At 36.0% G+C, this 15,445-nt stretch overlaps 1 long non-coding RNA gene across 1 annotated transcript; it reads left to right on the top strand.

Moving 5' to 3' along the window:
- The first annotated feature begins 272 nt into the window (after window positions 1–272).
- On the top strand, window positions 273–11,452 carry LOC104247747 (uncharacterized). The gene is made up of 2 exons (XR_716305.2): window positions 273–1,035; window positions 10,294–11,452. It is a non-coding gene; the product is annotated as an uncharacterized lncRNA (long non-coding RNA).
- The last annotated feature ends 3,993 nt before the right edge of the window (window positions 11,453–15,445 follow it).

Genomic DNA, 15,445 nt, shown 5'->3' with positions numbered 1-15,445 from the left:
AAAGATTTGAAGCTCAGATAGAAGATGAACTGAAGCAGTAAAAAAGAGAAGGAAGGGAACACCGTTTCATTGAATTTTTGAGAGAAAAATAACTTATGTACATTTAAGCTAAGAGAAGAAGATATTTATATCTTCTCAAGACTACTAACTAACTACCTTACCAACTAACTAACCAATTTAGTTAGTGACTACAATAAAAGTTAACTGCAGTTAATTATCACCTTGTCTACTTAATCCTTCAACAAAATCTAATTCTGAATCCCATACTCATCTCTGATCCCACTCCTTCAATTCGTATCAACATGCCAACTGAATGTTGAATTTTATAAGATCTAAAAGATGGTTTTCTTTTTATTCACTTTCTATCGATTTGCCTCTTGAGTTGGCTTCATTTCATTGGCGTTCTATGGTTCTAGGTGATCTTGGATGACATTCGTTTAAAATTTACCCTTTTACGTTGCTCTTTCTCCTTCTGTGTCATGTCGGTTTTTCCCCAATTCATGTAAAGCTGATGCGTCTGATTTTCTCCACTTTGTTATTTTGACATACATAACTAGTTTCGTCGTTACACAAGGATGAATGTTGTTTTTTTGTCGGAAAAAAGATAGAGGTGGAAGAAAACCTTGGGTTATTATCTTAATATAATGACAAGTTAAATCATAGTGTGGGTTTGATAATGCAGCTCGCCTCATTTCTTGTGCGAGCCAGACTGGGCTTACTGTGGATTCTGTTTATGAAGAGCAGAGTGACTTGTTCATTTCGTTGTTCTGTCGCATAAGAGCAGAATCCTCTTATGCCCCTGCAGTTGCTGCTTTGTTTCTTTCAGAGAAAGCTAAATTGGTAATTTCCAAGTTTACTTTGACGGTCATCGCTGAACTGGATTTGGCTCTGGTTTTCTCTCTCTCTTCGTTTTGTTAAGAATTCCTTTGGTTTCTACTTCTTCATTGTTTAATCAGAATGACAGAAAATTGGGGTTTTTGCTGGATTGTTTGCAGTTCCATATTTGCTCCATTAACATAATCACATGGTTGAAAGGTTAGTTTTACTGTTCTATCTTTTTTCCTTTTATGGGTTAATCTTATTGTTTTGTTTCATGCTTCTTCTTGCTTTGTTATTTGAAATTCTGTTGTAGTTTTATGTTGATTTTGAGTAAGTCAAAAAAAGACTTGAAAAGAAATTGGGGTTTCCGTCGGCTATTTGACCATTCACCATTTTCGTTTGAATTTGAAGGTTTTGTCATTTGACGAAGAGTTTTAAATTGGGGATTTCAGAAGTGATGAACCTGTAACTTCCTTTGATTTGAATTTTATTTTGTTTTGCCATTCTGAGTTTACATGAAAAAGATGAGTTGATTCATTACTGTTTCAACTATAGGGATCTGGTTCTTCTGATTCCCTCCCCCATTTTTTTATTCCCTGCTCTTTTGGTCCATATATCCAAATATAAATGGTAAATGTCCTTATCACATGGTTAAAGTGTTAGGAGAAAATTTTATTTCTTATTGAGACAGTAAAGACTAAAGAGTTATCCTGCTTTTTTTATATTTTTCCATACAAATTAGATACATTTTAAAATGTGTAAAAAGCTTATTGCTTTATCAGTGTACGAGCGACATTTGAAACGATTATACCTTAAGGAAACTACACTGGTGCATTGCAACAAGGAGGGAAACTACACAGGTTTTTACATTTTGACTAAACAAAATACTCATGCTGCTTTTGCATTTGAGTGATTTTAAATTTCATCCTGTAAATATGAGTGAAAGTAGGGCACTTGTCATAAGAAAAAAGATATTTATGCATACATATAGAAGTACAAACAAACAACACTAGAATCAGACTAAGTAGTGCAGTAATGGATGAGAGGAATATATGTTAATTTACGATACCAAATTTTTTTGTTAAAGCACAGATACAAACAGAAGTTAGAATTAGACTAGAAGATATACAAAGTACAATGAGAGCTCATAGATATAGGCATTTAAGTGGAGAAGGGTAGAGGGGCGGGTCCATTATCCACCGAGTTTCGAAGGCTGCAGTTGGTCCAAAGGATCGGCCCCAAAAGGATTTCTCGGTCATAAAAAAAAATATAGGCATTTAATTTCCAGATTGGGTAACTAGAGGGGTTGTTCCTGTTTTGAGGCCTAGAGAACTATAACACCCTTCCCGGAAGGTGGTTGTAGTCCTGGGTGCTCTTTAGGTATATAAAGTCTTATTTCTTACGGTAATATTTCGCAGTTATTATTTTAAAAAAAAAGTTCGCCTTCTCACTCTCTTGCAGGAAAGCTGAACAATAGTAATGAATATAGTTGAGCATTTATACTACTCTCTTAGTTATACGAGGGAGTAGGGACTGGGCTTTGAAGCTTATGATTCAATCTTAATATACTAAATAATAATTCTGATAAATAATTCAGATTAAAGGTTGCAATAGTTGTTTCTTCAGCTGAGGCAGTACTGCAAGAGTTATGATGTATACTGTGGTAGTTTCACAGAGGTAAATGTAGGTTGAAAACGGTACAAATATAGTCAATAGAGGAATCCACGTAGTATTAAAGACCTTGAATATTGTCTTAAAAGATAACTTGTAGAGTGTTGGAACGCGATGAGCCCGAATAGAGCGCAATGGTCATAGAATACTTGTAGCCGACCCTCACTTATTTGGTATTAAAGGCATAGTTATTTGATCGATTTGCTTTTTTGTTAAAAGAGTTGAGAATGTACTGATGTTTAGCCCCACCTATCCATAAAGAACTGCTGAGAGACAACACTCTGAAATTAACTATAATAGCTTTTCGAAAAATTCAATAGATCCCTTCGTATGGTGATTTGCATTTGTTTAGTACAATATATGCACTTTGATAATTTTCCAGCACTTGGACACTGGAGTAATTATAGGTCTCAAATTATCATTCTTTGAAATCTTTGTTTGAAATGATTATGATACTGTCCTGACGCTGGCATATATTAATTTCTTAATCAATCCGAAGGACATGGGACTTACTCTTGTCCTAATGTTGACTTTTATACTAATACTTTTCTTCCAAAATTTTCAATAAGTAGCTTTTTGACAATATATTACATAGAAATTTACTTCTTTTTATAGAAGTACAACCAACAGATTCTCTGATGTTGTTCATAAATTTCTTATTTGTGTATTTTGCATATTATTGTTACACCATATATTTTTATACGTAAAAGTGCATCGTAAGCAAACTAATGTAGGACCAAAAATAAGACCATCTTTGAAAGTATATAAAGTAAGTTAACCATGTTATCTCGGAGGTTACAAATATTGATCTATTGAAGATCATGAACAGCAAGTACAAAGAAGGTTGGAAGGTTCAGCAGCTAAAGGAATTGAAGAAAATAATGTTTCGTCGAAAGTCAACAAGTTGGGAATGTTATAACATGTACTTTTGGGGTGAGACTAGGGTGGTTATCATGATAAGGAGTTATGTTAGTCGTATGATAGTCGTGTGTTATGTTTTGAAGTCAAGCGAGTTGTGGAACAAAAGTCGATGAAAGTCATCACAAGTTATGTTCATAAGTTTTACTAAAATTTGGGTCAAATATAATTGCGATTTTCTCCCAATATACTTAGAGTTACGGGGTGTTCCACCCATCAAATTGAAGATCTATAAGTCTAGTTTACAACGCATTAAATCGTTTGTCAATATGACATCGGAGTAGAGAGATATATGCGTTTTTGCGAGACTGTACAGACTGCTAGGTGACAAGTAGGTGTGTCACCTACTTGCTTAAACGAGAGTCTAAAAAGGGTAGGAAGATTACGACTAGCTATAGGAGAGATACGGCAGCAGGTGAGGGGACCAGCAGTATGACATTGTATGTTAAGAGTCCCTCAGTCGCAAGTTGGTACGGTAGGCTAAGTGAGGCACCGGGCGCCGATCTCGCCCCCTAGGTTCGGGGCATGACAATTATAAGCACATGAGTAGCCTCTTTGGCATGGGACATGCAGCTGAATATTTTTCTTATATATAATATATGTGCGTGTCTGTGTATCGGATTGCTAGGTTGTACCGAGTGAGTGGCTTTCTACACAACATAGGCTCTTGGTTATGGACTTAGGGATTAATAAAGTGACGAAGAAGAGAGCAGTGAATGGCCGACCCAAGATCAAAGTGGGGAGCCTTGACCAAGGACAAAGCTCAAAAGTTGGGTGAGAGGTTGTTGGCTATGGGGGCTTGGAGGAGTAGTGGGAATGCGAGTAGTATGTAGATCACGACAGCGGGCTATATTAGGGAAGCTGCTGGGGAGGTGCTAAGGGTCATGAAGAGCCACTCTAGAGATCACAAAGGGGACTGGTGGTGGAATGAAGAGGTCCAAGGAAAAGTGAAAGCCAAGGCGTTCATGAGCAGCAAGTGATGATCCCTGATGTCGATTCCGATTCCGTTTGTGGGGATCATTATCCAAGGGATGGATTGCTTGCATACAGCCTAAAGATTCTTCCTCTTATCACTTACTTTGAGGGAAGATTATCTAGCTTCCATCCATTGAAACCTTTCCATGTGTTAACGGCGTCATCCGTAACAGTCAATCTGGTTTGGTCGAAAACTTTCTTGATCACCACTCTATGCCCATAAGCCCAAAAAGTTTGTATGCATTCATTGTCGTAAAGATGATACTTTCATCGCCTGATCCTATGGAGGAGGATTGCATAGCGTTGGCCAATTACGGGCCTGACCAGCGACTCGCTTTCTGTAGGAGGCCTGGCATAGCTGAAGCCAATTCCTGGACTGCCCTCGACGGGCCCTTAGACAACTACACTCAAATGGTGTTCCACAGTGGAAAGAAACTGTTTTTCGCCTTCACCGGTCGTAAGGTGCTTGAAGCTTGGGATCTCCATAATCATCCAATTAAGAGGTTTCTCATTCAGAATGAAGATTTTGGCACTGATTCTTGGCCTTGTTCTGCCGTGGATGATGCTGATCTAGAGTACAAGTCACTTTACTGTTACAATATCGATTACCTGGTATATGACCACTAAAGTGAGGAGCTTTTTATTGTCACACGCTACGTAGCACATAGCATTACCCAAGATGGGACTGTGGTACCGCGCGAGGACAATGCTGACGACCGATACCCCTACAAGACCCGAACTTTCGATGTTTTCAAGCTTTATTTTATAGACGATGATCATGTGGACCTTGAATACTTGCCGGATAGCCTTGGCAATCGTGCATTCTTTATTTGCTCCAATCCCGGCTTTGCTCTCTCGACCACCACGTTCCTGGAATTGAGGCCCAATTCTATTTACTTTACAGATGATCTGACTTGGGTTTACACGTATAGGGAGAAGCATAATTATAGAGGCCATGATTTGGGGATTTATGACTATAAAAAAAACTTTTTAAGCTGTTACTACCCCGTTGATGTCGACAAGATACAGAAGATTCTACCAGCTCCTATTTGGTGTACCCCTGAAGTTGATGCAACATCCTTGACCTTCACTCTAGGTCTCACCCTTTAGTTTTACTTATTGCAGATCATGTAGCATAGTATGCAGCCTGGTGTTGACTTATCATTATTTTTTGATTTAATTAAACTCTAGCTTTCTGTTTATGTAGCACCAACATCTGCTGCCAAGGTCATGCCCTAAGCAATATGATGTCTAGCCAGTTACTTTTCCAGTCCATCTTACTTCTTTCCAGCTACATTAACTTAGGGTTGTATTGTGGTCCGGGTTCGGGCCAAACGGGCCTGTGCTTGAGGCGGGCCGGGCTGAGGCGGTCCCGGGCCAAACGGTCCCAATGTGTGAAACCGGCCCACGGTGGTCCTAAGCCCACATGGTCCCGGGCTAAATGGGCTGGGCTCGCGGGCCTAACGGGCTTTTTTCGTTCCGGGCTTTTTTAAATTTTTTTTTTTATCTAAGGCACTTTCTTGTAAACTATATATATATATATATATATACTAGTATAAATTGCTTATATATAGCTATATAAATGTATATAGTATATATAGTATGTATATAAGGATGTATTGTGTGTATATATAATTATATATTGTCTGATGTAATATATATTGCCTTATATATATATATACACACACACACACACACACACACACATATATATATATATAGGCTATTTTTTTAATTTTTTTTATTTAAGGCACTTTCTTGTAAACTATATATGTATATACTAGTATAAATTGCTTATATATAGCTATATAAATATATATAGTATATATAGTATGTATAGTATGTATATATAAGGGTGTATTATGTGTATATATAATTATATATTGTATATATATATATATAGTTTATATGTATTAGATATATAATATATATATAATATATCAAATTTAAACACAAAATAAATTGCAAAGAAATATTCAAGGGAATGTCTTATATATTTTACTATTACGACATTAACAAAGAATGGCAATATCTTTCTTAGTCTTCCTCCCCCCAATGGAATGAGCACAACAAGGTACTAATACCACCATTAAAAGGAAAAAAAACTAAGGAAGATGTGCCAAAATACAAGGTACATGTTAATCTATGTATTATCTCTAACAAATCTCATAAATCCTTCAAGGTCCGGAGGAATTTCCGTTGGTGGTGGTGGAAAAGAAGCTTGTTCATCACCACTTCCGGGCGAAGCAGCATCCTGCGCAAGTTCCGCTAGCATTTCTTCATAAGCTTCATTTATCTCCGGTTGTGATTTTGCAAGTCCAAAATTTCTTCTTTCTGAACGGATCCAATCTCTGAAGAGTACGGATTTTTCCAAGCTCTCCCTCATAGACGCTCTATGATCACCGATTTGAAGTCTCGCTTGACTGAATGCGCTATCCGATGCCACTGTTGAACCTTGAACACTTAAAATATCTCGAGCCATTCTTGAAAGAACCGGATAGTGTTTTTGTTTGTCCTTCCACCATTCCAAAATATCGAAGGAGCCGTCGGGATTCTCTGATTCAAGTCCCTGCGACAAATAAACTTGAAACTCATTTAGTTATGAACTATTACTAAAATTATCACCTTGAGAACCCCTGAACTCCATCCAAGAACTAAGGGCTTTTAGGCCTGCAGTTTTTTTAGATGCTTGCGAACTAGACGAAGTAGGAGTTGGAACATTTGGTCTAGCTTAATCTAAGGCAAGTTGATAAGCATTATAAATTGTTTGAGCATTTATTTTAATTGAGGCTTTTGCATCTCCAAGTGTAGCAAATTCCTCAGTTGAAAGTGATAAAGCGTTATAAATTTTTGAATACCAAAAGTGAGGACCTCCTAATTTTATTGTAGGATTTAACAATGCAGCAACACCAAAAATAGGGGGATAGGAAAAAAATATTTTTTAAACTTAGCTTTCATAGAATTAACTGCTTCTTGGTAAATTACTCCACCCTCTGAAAATTGAGTAAATAAATCTACAAGTGCTGCAATGTAAACTAAACAGTTAGAAATAATAGGATAATATTGGCCAGATAATTCATTTGTAGCAATATGAAATTGTTCTAAAAAGTCTTCAAGCATTTTAACATTACTCCAATCTTGATTTGTAAGGTGCTCATCATCATCATCATCATCACCATCACCTACACGAGCATTATACGTTGCGCTTATTGGGTTCCTATATTCATATGCAACAACTAAACTTTCATACATGTAATTCCATCTAGTCGGACAAGGTTTAGGAACCTTTCTTTCTCTAAGGCCAAATTCATCACATTTTTTAAAATAGTCTCTAAGTCTACTTCTACGGTTTGAATAAAAAAGCCAATTAAGAGCCATTTTAACCTTTTCAATTTCTACATTTAAAACTTTCATACCAGCACCGACGATTAAATGGTAAATATGACAAATACATCTAACATGAAAAATATTACTAAATGCAGGATTTAGTGTAGTTGTAAGCAAGCCTATAGCATTAGTGTTACTAGAAGCATTATCCATTGAAACCGACATAATTTTATCTCTAATGCAAAAATATCTACAAATATCTGCAACTGTGTTAGCAATAAACTTACCTGTGTGGCGTGAATTAATTATTCTATAAGCAATAATGCGCTTTTGCATTATCCACTCCTCATCTATCCAATGACTTGTAACAGTTAGATAATCACAGTCATTACCACTTCTACCAATATCAGTAGTAATAGCAATGCGACAATCTATATGAGTAAATAAATAGCGCAAATATTGTTCATATTCATGTTTATATTTATAAATATCGCTCTTTACGGTTGTACGAGGCCATCATTTATAAGTAGGATTAAAAACTCTTCTAATATAATGCACAAAATGAGGGTTAGAAGGAAAACTATAGGGTAAGCATATAACAGTAACCATTTTTGTCAATTCTTCAAGATCTTTATTTGAATCATAATATAAAATGTCACCGGTAACAGTGTTAATTCCCGGTTGAACTAGATTTGAACTTGTACTAGAGTTAACCGTAGTATCTACACTTGTCCCCTCTTGCGCAGCTTTCATTTGTAAAAATCTAGCTTTATCTCTAGGGTGTTTCTATATGTGCCTAGTCAAACTACCCGTACCGCTATGGTCTCCAGTAAATTTATGAACTAGTTGAGACCCACAAGTTTTACACTTAGCCTTATTTTGTTCTCTTAGTTGAGTAAAAAAGTGTCAAACAAGAGATGTTTCAGGCCGTTTAGCAGGTTGTCTATTAAAAGTAGGGGTTACTACAAGAGGGTCAGGCGGGGCATCATTTGGGTTATTAACAGGACTAGTAGGTGTATCATCTAAATTCGGTTGCGTTTCATCTAAATCATCATTTTCAAAGATAGTTTCATTAGGATAAAGAGCATTCATAACTTCTTCATTTAATTGTTGACCCGGTGCAACATCATGGCTAAATTGACTATCGGAAAATTGAAAACAAGGGTTATCACTATCAAGAATAATAGGTGGAGGAGGACGGGTAACAGGTCTGGGTCGGGGAGCCGGGGAAAGAGTAGTAGCCTGGCTACTAGATTCACCAATTTTAGATTTTCCCTTACCCTTACCACCAAAAAAAAAAATTCAAAGAAAATGTCATATTAATTATAATTATACTAAATAAAACTAACAAAACTATAATATTAAAACTTAAGAGTTGGAACGAGTTTACCGAATTGACGAACAACTTCTTGAAAATTGAATATCGTTGAAGACTTGAAGACTTGAATACTTCAATTCACCAACTTCACAATTTTTCACGAAATTGCAATAATAAAGTAAGCAATTATAGAAGAAAATTAGAGAGAGATTGATGAATTTGTGAGTAAAAATGAAAGAATGGGGGTATTTATAGTTGAGAATTGGGAAAAAGTATAATTATAAAACGTTTGGGGTTAAAGAAGAGTTTGGGGGCCAAATGACTATTTTTTAAAGTGCATAATGGACCAATTTTGAAGCCCACAGTCAGATTTTAAAATCTAGCCGTTGGGGCCCGTTGGGCCCGGTTGAACCGGCTCAGGCCTGCCTGCCGGTCCCGGGCTCACGGGCTATTTGTGTTGAACCGGCCCGCCACGGTCTTTTGCACCACTTAAGCCCAGGCCCACTTGAACCGGCCCATAAGGCCCGTTTGGACTGCGGTCCCGGGCCCAGACCGGCCCACAGTACAGCCTTACATTAACTTAATCTGATGCAATGAATCAATCCTATAAGGTTGATGTGACTTTTGCACCTTGTTCTTAACATTGGTAGCATCTCGTACAAATTGAAAAAAACTCTCTCATCAAATTATCTTAAGCTAAACAGGCACCATTTGCAGCTATCCACCCAAATCTGGATCAAGCCCTGTCCTGATGTATGATTTGAGAACCAAATAAGTAGCATATGCTGGTAAACCTACTAATGATCAGAAGATTTAAGACTGTGCTCTCAGCTAGTATAAGCTTCTTCTTTTTTATTTTTTTACTTTTTCATTTTCATTCTCATTTTGCAGTAAAAGTTAATACTATATCGTAAATTTTAGTTTTAAGAACTTTATCAAGTTATATAACATCTTTGATTTGAGCCATTTGAGTTTTAGGATATTGCTTGTTACTCTTCCCTACTTTTAAATTGTGGTCAGCATTTGTTGTCCGTGTAGGAAGTGTGCTTGGGACATCTTGCATTTATTTGGCTCAACTAAATGATAAGATATGTTTTCTCCTTCACATCTATTTGAAAGAGGGATCTATCTCTATTCTCTTGCAGGAGAAGCTTACCGAACTTTTATTCCTTTTGAAAAATACAATTTCTTGAATAACAAAATAAGAGGTTTGCTGCTTCATTTGCTGTTGATTTTGTAAAGCATTCCCTTTAGTTTTTTTACAGTGGATTAACAGTTCCAAAGTCTAAAGGAGCCAGACCCAAGCCCGACGTTTGTCTACATACTTGCAACACCAGCCAAATAATCTATAATCAATGTTTTGTCCTTTTTGCTTACGCGCACATAGAACTATAAAAGCACATGCTGGATTAGAGAGGACTTCTAGATGAGCATGGTTAGTCTAATACACACAAAGCCACACAAGTTGCTTTATATGTTCCTGCTGAGAGCATTTATGCTTGCGTATGAGTAATTTCAGTCTTTGAGGCAAAGAATGTTGGAAGTTGTATAGCTTGTGATTCTGCTGGGAAATTTCAAAACATTTTCCTTATTCAGTGATAGAATTGCTATATGATGTCTCATACTGTAGCTTGAGCGTGTAAATGATTAATCTTTGCTTTTCCAAATAAGAATGTGCATTATTTGACTAGACAATATTGAAAGGTCAAATGTGGATGTTTGGGCCTATGACACTACCGACATCATGACTATTGTTTGAGGAATATGTAGCGATAGACTAGGTGAGACCAGAAAAAATTCACTAGTGAATGACTTGGCTGAGTTGCTGGTTTCATAGAGTACGTTTACATGAAAATTTATTGTCTCCTTCAGAATGACTTGGCTGAGTTGCTGGTTTCAGTGTCTGTGATGGCTTATGTCCAGCCTAAGTTGAAACTATTACAAGTATATAGTTAAGGCGTGTTTAGCCTGTCATGTAGGGAAATTAACATGGCTTTTTCATCATTTGAAGTGTCATCAGTATCAACAGTTTTGTCAAGAATCAAGATGATGGCTTTACGGGATGTCAGCATGATTAGAAAGTTAAAGCATCTGGTGGAAGTTCCGAAGTTTATGCTATCACACCTCCTTTTTACACCCCCGAGGGTATATAGAGAGTTTTTTCACTTTAAGTGACATTATTCGAAATGGGATTGTTTATTTAATTCAGAGTCGTCACTTGGAATAGTTTAATTGGCGTTCCAAGTCACCAGTTTATTTTTAAATCCCAAGTCGAGGAAATTCGACTTTCGTTTTAAAGTCTGTGAACTAGAAATTCTAAGTAAGAAATTCGGTTAACTCGAAAGAAGGTGTTAGGCATTCCCGAGTTTCGTGGTTCTAGCACAGTCGCTTAAACTTATTAAAATTGGTCTATTATCCGATTTATTACATGTGTTAGTCTATGGTGCATTTTTAACTTATTAACCGCCTGTAATTATTTTAGGAAGATTCAACGTTATTTAAAACATGCCTTGAATCACGCCACATGAAATGCACCCGCGGTTCGCGACACGTTCTATTTAACATTGTTAAGAATTGAAATTGGGTCACATGAAATGTACATCCGAGTTTAGTAATTAAAGGAAAATCAATTTAAAGAACGCGCCTAAAGCAACTACGAAAATTCAAATTAAAAACAATGTTTGCGAGGTCCATGAAAAATTTAATTGATGGCACACCCCGATTTTAAAAGGTTAGTACTAATTATATGAGGGCCATGGACTTGGGGGTTTTATTCGGCATGGCGCGCCTCAAGTTACTTCTATTAAAAGGGTTTCTTAATCTAGTCTTGTGAGGGCCATAAATTATTGGTTTTGGTAACATGGCACACCCCAATCTAAATTAAAAGAGTATAATTAATCAAAGAAGACTAAGGGAATTCGAATTTATCCTAAACTAATGTTCAAACTAACCTAATAAATAATGGACTTGTGTTGAATTGAAATCAAGCATTTGGCTCTTGAAAAGGGCTGAGGCTAGCAGTGAGCCTCATTACCTCAAACATAAAAGGCCCAACTGGAACGGCCGGTGTCTTAAGCAAAAGAACGCATGGGGTGTTGGATTTCGAGCTCACAACTTGGCATGAATGAGCAGCCTTTCAGCAATTAAGCTGGGCCCAAAATGAGTCTAACACGTTTCATTAGCCTTCGATCCAAACCTCAAAAATAGGCCAGACTTAGGCCCAACAATTAACGACCAAGCACATACACAACAGGGATAAGAGGATTGATTACAAGCCGAGCTAATTGTTAACACATGATAGCATCAAAATCATAATACAGATTTGCTTATCATAAAACCACTTTTATGCAATGGAACCTTCTTACTCATGGAATTAAAATATGCTACAGCTCTTGAAACCATTGAACCTATAACCCATGACCATTAATGCTATCAGACATGTTAAACTACTACTCCAACTTTAAACAAACATCCTAAACCTGCAATGCATCTGACCCTCAAAAGCCTTATGAATCACTGTTATTATCTATTTCAACCATATGACTCTAAATTATATTTAAAAAAAAAGAAACTACTAGTTAATTTCATAATGACTCCATGCCATTAATCATACTAAGATATCACCTTCTAAAATTTACTCAAAATCAACATTATAACATTCGCATCCATCCTCATGCTCACAATTTTAAAAGCTGAACTTTCATCCAAAAATAAACTTTGAAAGAAACAGTTCCCAAATAATTCCTACTAAGTATAATTACTACTAGGTACATCAAGACTATAACAAAAGCTCATTGCAGACTAATTGTCATTACTAGTTTGGGAAACAATTCAATCAAACCTCACGAAATAAGATGTTACTCGTCTACAATAAACCATGCTACAACACTCCAAATTAAGTACATGACAAAGAGAGTTCAAATACAGTCCAAAATCACTATCTAAGTATGACTGAATATAATAAATTTCAAAATAGTAACGGTAATTCAATAAGGAACAACCAGGTAAACTTTGAAGAACATAAACTAGTATTCAGCTAACATTCATCCACAACTATTTGAATCAATTACGGGGCTTCCAAATACACTTCTCATATTAACGAGATCCAAGAAGTACCTGGTTACAGCAACAAAACAACAAGAAAATAGCATGAGGTTAGAAGGAAGCAACAACAATATATCAACAACACCAACACAGCAAAAACCAGCTTTTAAACCATTTTTGAATCCAAAATGAACCAAAAATTCTTTGAAGGTTTCAAAGATAAGAAGATTAAAAGAAGACCCTAAGCCAATTTCGAACAAAGAATGCAGAAATTTCAGTATTCTTTCAGAGTATTCCTTCAGTTGTTTTTAAATTTCAGTATATGTCAAAAACACTGCTCATTTCACTGAAAACCAGCCTTATATAGAGGGCTTTTAGGGCAACAAAAATATTTTATCAATCAACCCTTCCCCAATTTTCATTATTTCACTTTTAACCTTGAATTTTTAAACCATTTACTGAACTAACCCAAACTTCTCTTTCCTGGAAGTTTCCCATTCAGTTTTTAAAAGATTCTCTCAATTAAATTTTCCCAAATACCCTTTAACCCCCTGTTATTTACCCTCATGAACCAAACATGGGTCAAGTTAACCTAAAAATCAAACCAAAACCCTGGGCTCACGACCCGAATGACCCTCCGCTCTTTGGGCTTCTAACCTACGAAGCCCAAAGTTTTAATTCGAAACAAAACCCATGAAAAGAACATGCCACCGGAGTTACAAAAACTCCTGAAATCGATAATTCCAAAGAAGACAAAATAAAGGGAGACTGAGCAAATCAGACCATGAAATCAAATGGACTAAACAACATGCTAACCCGACTTAATCCTAAAATGCAAACAAAACAGTTCAAAACAAAAAATAAGAAAGAGAAGGAAAGAATCATAAAGAGATGAAGACAAGAATAAAATCAAAGACGAAAAACAAAGAACAGAAATACCTAAAATAGGCAGACGAACAATGGGCTTAGAGGAACTCCGGTGTTTTCCGATTTAAACCAAAAATGGGTGTTAATCGGCTTGTTCTTGTGAGAACAACCGTCTAACACTCGTTTCAGGCCAAAATCTTCTTCAAAGATGGGAGAATCATGGACTCGGAACTTTTGCATGATGAGTCAGAGGCGGGAACAGATCTATGGTTCGTTTTAGATCTGAAATTAAAGGAAATTGGTGGGGAATTTGGGAAATTGATGATGGCTTAGTGTTTGAGGGAGTCTAGGGATTGTATGGTGAAATTATTGTGGGATTTGGAGCTTCAACACCGGTGGAAATGGTGAAAGTTTGAAGGGCGGCGGGTTAGGGTTGGAGGTCTGAGAGATAGGGGAATCGAAGTGAAACAGGGTACTAGGTTTTCTGAAAAGGTTTGGACAGTTTTAAACGAGAAATGCGGAAGCATCAGGGCCGTTGGATGGAAACAAATGAAGGGCTCGAATCTAATTTTAACCCTTGAACTCTAAATGACGTAGTTTTAGTTCCATACTACGTCGTTTGAGTTGTCTAAGTGACTGAATGGCTGGACCGGGTTAGGGACGTGGTTTGGGCCGGATCTTGAACGGGTCTGGGGGAAAATTACTTGGGTTGTGCCAAATTGGCCCAAAAATCAATAGCCTTTTCTTGATTCTTTTTCTTTTCTTTTCAATTTCCAATTTTCCTTTTTCTTTTCAAATTAATTTAAAACCTAAATTAACTCTTAAACTAAATTAATTTATCAAATTAAGCTAATTACTCATCATAGTATTTACAAAAATTAATTAACTCCTAAATTAAAAGAAGAACTACAAAATTTAAAATTAGAAAGTTGAAAATACAAAGTGAGTCATTTTTTGTGATTTTTTTATTTTTATAAAACAACTAATTTACTAATTAACCTAAAAATGTAAAAATAAATCATAAATGCAAATGCAGAGTATTATTTGTATTTTCATGATTTAAATAAAATTAAACATGCATAGAAAAATGTAAATAATTAAGAAAAGTCTACAAAAAATCATAAAATGGTAAATAATTAAAAGAAAAATCTATTTCCTTTGGATTCTGTAGGAGTAATTTATATATGGCTAAATAACGTGCTCATAGCTGCCCCTCTTTGCTCGGAAACACGAAGGGTTTTCGGACAAAGATAAAATGAGCAATTACGAGTGATTTTTGTCCATTTGAAACTCCATTGTGAGCACGTGATTTTTGCCATATAAGAACTACTCCCAAAAATTCAAAATAAAATAGTTTTGTGTCGCTTGTGATTTATTTGTACTTCTCTGTGCATGTTTATTTTTACTTTAATTAAGAAAAATACAAAAAATATATGTGTTGCGTTTGCATTTACAATTTAGGATTAATTAACTTGTTTTACGAAAATGAAAAATCATAAAAAAAAT

Source organism: Nicotiana sylvestris, chromosome 1, assembly GCF_000393655.2.
Source record: "Nicotiana sylvestris chromosome 1, ASM39365v2, whole genome shotgun sequence".
Lineage (NCBI taxonomy): Eukaryota > Viridiplantae > Streptophyta > Magnoliopsida > Solanales > Solanaceae > Nicotiana > Nicotiana sylvestris.
Note: the sequence above shows the minus strand (reverse complement) of the source record. Positions and strands in the feature narration are given on the sequence as shown.